Source organism: Octodon degus, unplaced genomic scaffold (assembly GCF_000260255.1).
Source record: "Octodon degus isolate 3935 unplaced genomic scaffold, OctDeg1.0 scaffold00045, whole genome shotgun sequence".
NCBI lineage: Eukaryota > Metazoa > Chordata > Mammalia > Rodentia > Octodontidae > Octodon > Octodon degus.
In genome coordinates, this window is record NW_004524621.1 from 11,897,415 (window position 1) to 11,905,896 (window position 8,482).

The window sequence follows — 8,482 nt, forward strand, 5'->3', positions numbered from 1 at the left end:
CAGTAGAATAAGTACTTGCCTGGCAAGCACAAGGGCCTGAGTTCAATCCCCAGCTTCGAAAAACAAAAAACCTAAGGACAAGATTAATGTTATAGTTCGAATGTGTCCCAATTTATGCAAGCTTATGTATGTGGAGGTGAGTTCTGTAGAAAGCGATTACATCGTTAGGGCTCTGCCTTCATGAATGTATGAATCTATTCATGAACTAAAGGGTTACAAGGGATTGACTACCGTAAAAGCAAGCTATCTCTGGCACTCTTGCCATGAGATGCTGCTGCCATGTTATCATTTTGCAAGACTAACTAGATTCTAAGAAGATGCTGGAGCCATGCTCTAGCTTCTAGAACTATGAGTTAAATAAATTTTTTAAAACAAATTACTTAGCCTCAGATATCTTGTTATAGTAGTGAAATGGAATAAAACAACTGACTATTTTAAAATACATACAACATAAAATGAACCTTTTAACCATTTTTCAGTATAGTTTAGGGGAATTAAGTACTTTTATTTTTGTGGTGTTGATGGGAGTGGTGGGGGTGGGGGTGGTAGTGGGGATTAAACTCAGGGCCTTTCACATTGAGCTACATTCCCAACACACACACACACACACACACACACACACACACACACACCCTCCCACCCCCACAGACAGGGTCTTTCTAAGTTGCTAAGTAGCCCAAGTTGGGTTCAAACTGGTGACCCTCCTGTCTGACCCTCACAGAGTACTGGTCCTGTACCTGCGCATCACCACACTCAGCTGGAATTAACTACTCTGACGCCACTGCAAACATCACCACCATCCATCACCAGAACTTGTCTTCCAAAAATGACCTCTGCCCACTGAAAACTAACTCCTCATTCCTCCTTTCCCCAGCTCCTGGAACCCAGCATTCTATATTTGTCTCTGTGATGATGCCTTACATAATAGAACTCACACATTTGCGATTTAGTGACTGGCTTATCTCACTTAGGAAGATGTCTCAAGGTTCATTGCTACTGTAGCATATTGCAGAATATCATTCCTTTTTTAAAGCTGCATGGTATTTCATCATATGAACATACCATGTTTGCTTACATACTCACCCACTGATGGACACTTAGGTGATTCCATGTTTGAACTATTTTGAATAATGTTATTAGGAACATGCTGTACAATTTCTTCAAGACTTCGTCTTAGTTCTTTCAGATGTATATCCAGAAGTGGAATTGCCAGATGATACAATAATTATACAACACAATATACTTTTTTTTCACAATATACTTTTAATTTATAAAATATTTGAAAGAACATTTTATTTTATGGTTAGTGAAATATCACCGTATTGAAATTTTGAAAAAGAGGGAAGAATCCATAATTTTACTGCTTGTACTCCTCTTAAATCTCTTCCACATATATTTGTGCATAGTGTATTCAGGACACACTGAGCATCTACTTTGTGACTCTAATCTAGGGTCAGCTTTGAAAAAATGAGCTAACAGGGAAGAGGGAGAATCCTACAGGCCAAATATTTGTGTCTCATCAAAACTTATAGGTTTAAATTTAATTTCCAGTGTGGTAATATTGAGAGGTGAGAATTTTGGGAGATAAAGGTGTATGGGATTATTGTCCTTACATAAGAGACCCAAGGGAGCTTTTGGGCACCTTCTTCTGTGTGAAGGCAGCAGAAACAAATCCCTATGCGGAGCCAGCCCTCGCCAACCACAAAATATGCTGTCACCTTAATTTTGAGTTGCCCTCTCTCTAGAACTAAGAGTAATAAATTTTTGTTTTTAAATTAATGGGCCTAAAATATTTTGTTACAACACTTCCAATAGACTAAGACAGTGAAATTGTTACCCAGGCTGAAAAAAGACAGATAAAGATGAGTGGATTAAAGCAGGATCATCCCTGGGACATACTAGGCACTTAGTGGTGAGTGAGAAGGTTGTAGAGAGAGAGCAGACTCCACAGTTCTCTCCATTACCTCTTAACTTCAAATAATTTCTAGAGAAACGGTGGCCCTAATGCCAACAACACAAACACTTATATTTTATTTTCTTAGGATTTTACTTATGGGTTGAGATCAAAGCCAAAATTAACCTTGAAGCAAGTTAATTTTGACTTCATTTGGCTGAGAGTTTGGCCTCTTGTCTTCTTTTCCAGCTTCCACCATGTTTTCCTAGGCCAGTGGTGGCAAACTTATGGTGCACATTCCACAGCAAGCTGTTTGTATCACTGAAAGATCTAAAAGGTTCACCATCACTGTGCCAGGCTGAGTTCTTGCTTAGATATGTCTCCAACTGGGATACAGTCTCCCAGTTTAGTTCAGACCCTTCAGATACTGATGCAAGTTTATGAACTACTTTTGTAAGGTTAGCATTAGAGTTATGAAACTGAAAAATATGCTAACAAGGTCATCTGAACAGTTGTTCATGTCCCAGATCAGATCTGAAAACTCTGTTGGCTTATTGACCTGTTTAAATTATCAGCGGCCTGGTAGTAAGATTTCATAAAAGAAGAGAATAATCCTACAATTACTAGAAATGTTCCTAAATACCAGAAATAAATGTTCTTGGTTTTTAAGAAAATATATTTGGGGGTCTTTTCCTTCATTCTAGGCTCTTTTTTGATGTGTTCTTTGAGTCTGCTCTGGAGGCGAGCCCTAGCCACAAAGCCCCCAAACTGTTTACTCTGAACATTAGGCCCTGTAGGATTCCAGATACAGCCTGCCCTGGAGGCTGCTGTGTCTGCCCATCTGCAGGAAATCTTGTAAGGGTAAACAAGAGCCAGAGATAGTAAGTCACTTCAGGAGATAACTCCTAAACAGTGTGTCAGACTTTAGGTTCCTTCTGTACTACAAAGGAGCTGACCAGGCTAATCCTTGCAGAAAGAGACCAAGCCACAAGGCTATGGCAGCACTGCCTAATCGAGAAAACTGCACACACAAGTGAATCCTCCCAGGCGTGAGGAACTTAAACTTCAGATTTAGATCAAGCCCTCAAACCATTTAGGAAGATGGCCAACTATTTTTCTTGTCTTTGTATGTGGAAATGTTCATTTCACTTGCAAAGGAGAAGACCAAAATGTCAGTCCTTACGATTACAATGTTATAACAGAAAGTAGGAGTGTGAAATTAGTAATCTTATAGACAAATTTAGTATAAAATGCAAATATCATAGCAGAGTGGGTTCTGTATCCAAATCTTAGCTGAAATTCTCTGAAAAGGCCCTATGGTTAATTAGCTCAACTGTGAAAAAATCCCAGTGTTAAAGAGAATAAAGAAAGAGATAACGTTGTGGGGCAGTTTAAACTTCTTAAAAGTGCCTCGGTTTGTCTTAAGCTCTTTGTGGACTTGAATATTTACAGTACTAAGTTCTACCACTGTAGGATGTGCATTTGCTGGTTAGACTAATAGCTGTTACTTGGATAATACAGATTGCTATTTATTAGGATTGACAGATTACAGATATTTGATAACTGCAAATCTAATTGCCTCAGTCTTCTGCTCCAACTCCTCTAATGGATCCCAGCACCAAAAGAATAAATTGCTCATCAGTCACTGATTTATCTCATTGCTTCATTTTTTTTTCATAATTTTTTTGGATAACAGGACCTGCATAAGATGTTGGAGATAAACATCTGAATGAAAACAAAGAAGTTTCAGAATGTTTAGAACTTTCATCTCATCATAGAGGCAGAAATTAAGGTAATCATTTTTTTCTGATGTTTTTATTGTTTATTTTTAAAAATAATTTTATTGAGAAACAAATAGCAATGAGACAGTTTCAAAACCGATTAGTAGGACAGTTTCAATAATTAATACATTGCATATTGTTGTCTTCTCAGTGGTTATTTATAGCACAAGATGAAGACATGATATCCTGTCCAAACACTATTAGTACAAATCTTTCTATTTATTGAATTAAGAGAAAGTAGCTGTATATCTATCCTAACTATTTTGAATATATAGAAACAAAATGGTCCTTCATTTGTATCCCTTTTTTTGTTTAGTTTTGTCAGAGATGGGTATTCCATTGTCATTTAAATAATGTAGGTGCATGAATTCAGCAAAATATTCCAATATAGTCCAGTAGTCCATAATAGTAGTAGGTCATCTGCAGGACTGACAATGTCAGAAGTTGATGACCTGAATCCTTTACAGCCCAGCATACCAACATGGCTTCACCCCTTATAACTCCTTTTTATACTTTTTGCTGGATGGTTAAGACCAATATAAGGCAAGACCTATATAACAAGAAATGTAACTTTTGTATCTGATAGGGTCAGTCAAGTCCCATCAGGATTTATCCTGAAATCCTGTACCTCAGTTTGTAGATCCTTTGTCAGTGTCAGCCATGTGGATAAGTCATGGCCATTGCTTAATCAATTTGCTCTCTGTGAAAGCCTAAGAGAATGTTTTCTCTCCATGTGACTCTCCTTAGGCATACTCTACATCATCGATTACTTTCCTCTGTGGCTCCATAATTTCCTAGATCAGAAAATGTGGGATACAACTGGGTTACATGATGTTACAGTACAGGTTCTCCTGTGTCCTGAGTCTTCACTGACCTTGAAAGGCTAGGGTCAAAATGTTGACTGTCTTTGCAGCCTTATTTTTCTTTAATTTTTGGTCTGCAAACTTAAGTTGTTAACCCTCCAGAAGAGAAGCTTATTATTATACCCTACAACATAGGCAGTTAAGCTTAACCTCACTATCTGTCTGAATATCAAACATCTTAGACATAACATGGAACAGGTATTCTTATTTTATATTTTCCTTGACATTCTATTGTCATGTTCTCAGCACTAAGCCATGTTCTGCAGCAGTTCTAACATAGCCCCAGGTAAGGGAAATGCTGAATGCCTCTTGAGAAGGGAAGCTATAATAAGACATAAGTCTTTTTCATATGGGAAGATGAAGAAAATGGAAGAACCTTTTATTAAAAGCAGAAATATAAAACCATACAATAGAAATCTTCAGGTACGGTGGATGGAGACCTGAGACTGTAAGAGACTGATGGTAGATTGTAGGCTTAGGAGCTCCATATTTGAAATGGGGGTGTGTGTTAGTTCTATTCCTGCTAAAATAAATTATTGTAACTTAGTAGTTTAGAACAACAAATGTATTCTCTTTCATCCCTACCTTCTTAGGACAGTCTTCAGTTATACAAACTGTTAAAAGAAAAAGGTCTATTTCAAAATTTATATAAATTAACACTTGAATCATCTCAAACTTATTAAAAATTGATAGATGTTATGGTCTGAATGTGTTCTCTATAAAATTCATGTGTTGAAACTTAATCCCCTTTGTGGGAGTAGTAAGAGATTCCACCCTCATGAATGGGTTGAGGCTTCAGAAACAATTTGTCCCTTTTTGCCTTTCCACCCCAAAGTGAGAACACAGCATTCTTCTTCTCCAGAGGACAGAGCAATTAGGTGCCATCTTGCAAACAGAAAACGCAGTTCCTAATAGGTGCCTGGATGTTGGGCTTCCTAGCCTTCAGAACTGAGAAATAATTTTTTATTATTTATAAATTACACAGTATGTGGTTGATATGGTTTATTTATTTCAATTTAATTTTTTATTGCATTTAGTACAGGTCTACAGGGTCTCACTACATAGATCGGACTCATAGTAATTCTCCTATTTTCAGCCTCCCAAGTGCTGGGATTACAGGCTCATGCCATCATGCCCAGTCTCAATCACCATCTCAGAGCACCCTGAGGCCAGGGCCAGCACCACAGGCCAATATGGTTTAAATATGGCGTGTTTTCTCCAAAACTCATGGTAAAATTTGATTCCCAGGCTAGGGAGCTAGCTCAGGGGCATATGCACCTGCCTGGCATGCACAAGGTCCTAAATTTGATCCAGGTACAATAATAATAATAATTCCCATTGTAACAGTGTTGGGAAGTGGGACCTTTAGGAAGTTATTAGGTGATTAAAAGGACTAATGCCTTTCCCATACAACTGGATTTGTTAGTCAGCTTTTCATCACTGTGACAAAGAAAACCTGAGATAAATAGCTTAAAGAATAAAAATTTTACTTTCACTTATGGTTTCAGAGGCTTCAAGCCATGATCAGCTGGTACCTTTGCTGTGGGCCTTAGATGAGGCAGAACTATTAGGCAGAAGCAGACAGTAGAGGAAGCTGCTCACCTATGGCAGCCAGGAAAAAGGAGAAGTCCAGAAAGAAGGACCAAGAGACAAGATATGCTATACAACATCTTGAACCTATGCCCCACTCCTTCAGTTAGACCCCATGCATTCCTTTCAACTAGATCATTTCTATTGCTTCCAGTAAGACCACCAAATTATGCTCTCATCAATGGATTTGTCCACTGATGAAATGAGAGCCCTTCATAATCCATTTGCCTTTGAAAAGCCCCACTTCTGAACACATGAAATTTGGAAGGGGGATATTGCAGGTCTAAGAGAGAACAGGGACCATGTAAGTGTAAGTAAACTGTTATAAAGGGATCCCATTCCTTATGTTTTGCTGCCCTGCACTCACTCCTGTGGCCTTTTAACCTTCCTCCATGTTCTGACTGCCTTCAGGGGCTGCAGCCATGTCCTTTCACTTCCTAGTCTCCAGAGTCAAGAGCAAGAGCAACCTTCTAATCTTTGTAACTAATTGGACAAAGACAGCTAGAAGACACATTTAAGTTCCTATGCTGCTGTGCATTCTCAGTTTTTAAAAAGTTAAAATATATTTCAAATATGAAATTAAAGCCAGTGTGGTGGCATAAGTCTTTTATTCCAGCTACTCAGGAGACTGAGACAAGAGAAACATAAGTTTGAGCCATGCCTGGGAACTTAAAGAAATTCTATCTTTAAATAAAAAAATTTTAAAGGGGCTGGATGCTATTGTGAATGTTATGTTTTCCTAGTTTATTTCTCAATGAGTTCATCATGGGTGTAGCAAAATGTTATTGAATTTTGTGGTTTTTTTTTTGTTTTTTTTTTGTTTGTTTGTTTGTTTGTTTGTTTTTTTGCGGAACCGGAAATTGAACTCAGGCCCTTGCGCTTGCCAGGAAAGTGTTTATTCCACTGAGCCATCTCCCCAGCCTGTGTGTTGATTTTGTATCCTACCACATTGCTGAATTTGGTAATTAATTCTAGGGCTCTTTTAGTGGAATTTTTTGGGTCTTCTATGTAAAGGATCATGTCATCTATAAATAATGATAATTTGACTTACATCTTATACATACCCTTTTTCTTTTTTGTCTGATTCCTCTGGCTAGTGTTTCCAAAACTCTGGTGAACAAGGCTGGTTAGACTAGATATCCTTATCTTTTTCATGACTTTAAAGGAAAATCTTTCAGTTTTATTCCCATGTAATATAGTGTCAGCTGTTGGTTTGTCATAAATAACTTTTATCTGATTGAGTTGAGGCCTTTCCATAATTATTTTCTTCAAGGTTTTAGTTATGATGATGTTGGATTTTGTCACAAGCCTTTTCTAGATTTATTGATTTTATCATGTAGTTTTTATCTTTCCTTCTGTTTATGTGGTGAATTACATTTATTGATTTGTGAATGTGAAACCATCCTTGACTCCATGGGGTGAAATCTACTTGGCGCATAATGTATGATCTTTTTGATGATTTGTCACATTCTGTTTGCCAATACCTTATTAAAGATTTTTACATCTATGTTAATTAAGGAGATTAATCTGTAGTTTTCTTTTTCAGTTGGGTCTTTCTCTGGTTTGTGAGTCAGAGTGATGGTAGCTTCCAGAAATGAGTATGGAAGCATTCCTTCCCTTTCTGTTTCATTAAAGAGTTTGATGAGTGTTGATGTTATAATCTCCTTACAGGTCTTCTAGAGCTCAGCAGTGAATCCATCAGGTGCTGGGATTATCTTTTTTTTCCCTCATACTGGGGATTGAACTCAGGGCCTTGTGCTTGGCAGGCAAGCACTTATTCTACTATTCTTCTATCTACTATCTAGCCCTAGCCCTGGGGTTTTCTTAATTAACAGACTTTTTATTATTGCCTTAATTCATTGTTATTGGATTGTTCAGAATTTTATGTCAATTCATTCATTTTTGGTAATTTGTGTATATATAACAATCTGTCCATTTCTTCAAGATTTTTCAATTTGCTGGCATATCATTTTGCATAGTGGTTACTAACTACCTCTAGATTTAGCAATGTCAGTTTTGATTTTGCTTTTTTCATTTCTAATTACATCAATATAAGTCCTTTCTCTTTCTCTTTTAGTAAGTTTGACTAGTAGCTTGCCTGTGGTCTTTTGTTTGTTCTTTCAAACAACTAGCTCTTCAACTTCTTGCTTTAGTATTCTTTTAGTCCCAATTTAATTAATTTCTACACTCATCTTTATAATTTCCCTCCTTAAATGAATAAATATTTTTTAGAAGAAGGAATACAAATTGCTAATGAATACATGAAAAAGTTGTTCAGCCTCACTGGGTATTAGAGAAATGCAAATTAAAATAACACTGAAATTCCATCTCACTCCAGAAAGGATGGTAATCAT